The sequence below is a fragment of the Macaca mulatta genome, chromosome 1, assembly GCF_049350105.2.
Source record: "Macaca mulatta isolate MMU2019108-1 chromosome 1, T2T-MMU8v2.0, whole genome shotgun sequence".
Classification (NCBI taxonomy): domain Eukaryota; kingdom Metazoa; phylum Chordata; class Mammalia; order Primates; family Cercopithecidae; genus Macaca; species Macaca mulatta.
The window spans coordinates 6,566,981-6,569,997 of NC_133406.1; positions in this window are offsets into that span (position 1 = coordinate 6,566,981).

Here is a 3,017-nt window from a genome sequence, read left to right on the forward strand (position 1 = left end):
AAGGTAGATATAGTCAACAGTTGGGATTATGTGGCATTTGTCCTATGCAAACCCTGCTCACTTTATGATAGAGTACATGACATGGGCTGTTTTCGCTGCACCACGAGAAATGCTTGCATGGCTGTGGCTGCCATCTTCCAGCAATTCCTGGCCAGAAAACAAAAGCATTCCTTAGTGGATTCAAATGAAAAATGAGAACATGACCAAGAGGATACACTGGAGGAGAACAGAGCTGGACTTATGCAAAAAGCATGTATGACAACACATGTTTATACTGTTCAAAGGCTGAGCTCCTCATTTTGTCAAGCTGAAAAAAAAAATCACTATTAGAACATTTGGATATGGTTTGTTAGAAAAATAGACACTGACACTTTTTTTCCCCCTGCACTGAGTTACTGAGTTGCAAAAATATGAAACCATTTGGGATAAATTAAATAAAATAAAGATTAGATAGGCATTCATTCCCAAGGTCAATACTCAAGGCCAGTTGTTAGCTAAAGTGTGATGTTTGCAGAAACTTCTGTCAGACCTGTGATTTCAGCAAGCAAGCAATTTGGGACAGTCTTTGATAGCTGGGGTCCATCTAAATCAAATAAGTGATATCATGGTAGAGAAGGAATATTTTTAGCCTGGGGCATTTGGGTCATGTCCTATCAGTCACTATTTTGGCGAGATCCTGTTGGTCATGGCATGTAACATTTGACTTGGCAGGAGTAGCACTTGGAAGAAATTTTACATGTTGGAAATAAATTTTTCCCTGCTTAATATGTCTTCTTCCCTCCCTCCCCTTCTTTCTTCCTTCTTTTCCTCCCTTCCTCTCTCTGTCCCTTATTTTCTTTTTTTCTTTCCTCACTTTGATAAATCTCTAACGTGGAAAGGAACCTGCTATGCTGTGGGCAACCTTTAAGCACTGCTTACATTAGAACCACACAGGGTTTTCAGACCACTGTGGGCAAATATGTTTGAGAGGAAGTTTAATAAGACTGAATGTTTGACCAGATGCGGTGGCTCACACCTGTGATCCCAGCACTTAGGGAGGCCGAGGTGGGTGGATCACTTGAGGTCAGGAGTTTGAGACCAGCCTGGCCAACATGGCGAAACCCCATCTCTACTAAAAGTACAAAAATTAGCCAGGCGTGGTGGTGCAAGTCTGTAATCCCAGCTACCAGGGGGCACTGAGGCAGGAGAATTGCTTGAACCTGGGAGGCAGAGGTTGCAGTGAACCGAGATTGTGCCATTGCACTCCAGCCTGGGCAACAGAGTGAGACTCTGTCTGGAAAAAAAAAAAAAAGGGTGCATGTTAAATCCTGCTGTAAAGCCTCAGAGAGCCAACAAGACATTGTTAGAGGGTAATTCCACAGATGCTGAGTATGCCTGAGGTGCTAAATCACCCTCACAACAACCTATTTCAAAATCAGTTCTTCTTCTTCCAGTATTAGCCCATAACCTACTTCTAAACTAGATCAGAAAAGGCAGAGAATTCACTGAGAGGTTAGGGAGACCAGGCAGTGAGGAGTTATCAGGGGAAGGGTTGTTTTCTTCAATTATATCACACCCTTGAGGGGTCTTTAAGAAAACCAGTTTGGAAACATGACTGCTGATCCTGGAAGTTTGGGGGAGGGCACAGAGTCTGGGAGCTAACGTATTTCTGGGGAAGTCTCGAGTTGGAAAGATGGTGTCTTCCTCTTGAAGAACAAAACATCAGGGCTATACTAGAAAGGTCTGCACATCCAGAGTCTGGGGGACAAATGTATCTGATCTTACGGGCTACAAGTGCTCTGAGTAGAGGGTTTCTGGTATTGATCATCTTGGAGTGATCTTCCCTAAGGATCCTGGTTGGAGGGTGAAGTGACCCATTAGAGGGACGGATCTGAGGAGGGGCGCTGAGAGGAAGTGACAAGCAGTCAGCCTGAGTGGACATCATCAACATGAGCAGAACAACAGGAGAGAGACCCTTAGTGCTGGAGAGATCTCTGCAGAACCTCCAAAGTACCCCATGGGAGGAAAAAATTAGCCTTTGTTATCTACTATACTCAAAGAGCACTGGGGCCAGACTACCATCCAGTCAAGGAAGATTTTTCTTCTCTCTTACCCTTACTCCCCATGGCGAATGCTGTGATATACAACAGATACTTCTTTTCGGGAAAGAAAGACTTATTCCCCCCAGGTTTTAGGAGTGCTGCAGGAAGATGGCCCTCAGCCTTTAACTTTCTGTGGGGGATTGCCTCAGCTGAAGAAAATTGCTTTACCCAATGTCACAGCTGAAGCGAGCAGCCCATTCAATGACTGATTCACATAGAGGACAAATGAATTCCCAGTCCCTCATGCAGGGCAACTCTGAAGGCCCACCCTAGCTCCAGAGCTCTCTGTGGAGTCATCTGAATGAAGCTTTCGTCAGATTGCTCAGATTCTCCCTTAGTCCCATCCCTTCCCCACGTGTTGGTCCCCAAAGCACTCCTTGCACATCTATCTCCATCTCAGCGTCTGCTTCCTACAACACTGCAACCTGCAGCACTCCTCACCCTGCACCTGGTCTGCAGGGGCCACAAGCTGCAGTCAGTAGATGGTGGAGGAGACAGAGCACCTCCCTCTCCCACTGCAGGTTCCTAAGTCGAAAGCAGACCTCCCAGGGGGAGGAAGAATCTTTCAACTGCATGTGATTCTTAGACTGGACCATTTAAAATTAAAGGCTTACCAAAATGAACTCGAGACAGGTCAGATCTTTCATGAGCAGGACAGAAAAGGTCCACAATGTGAGTTTAATGGGGAGCATGTGCACAACATTAATTCATTTAATGAACTGATTACAGTAGCATACATTATAAGAATCTGGGTTTTGAAATCCATCCTGGGTTTGAGTCCAAATTCTGTCACTTACCCTTATGTGACCTTGAGCAGTTCACTTCACCTCTTGAAGCCACAGTTTCTAAACTATGAAATGGAGATGGTAGTAGATTGCTGTGAGGATTAAATGAGATTGTATGAAAAGCTTTGAGCACAGCATCTGGCGTGGAGTA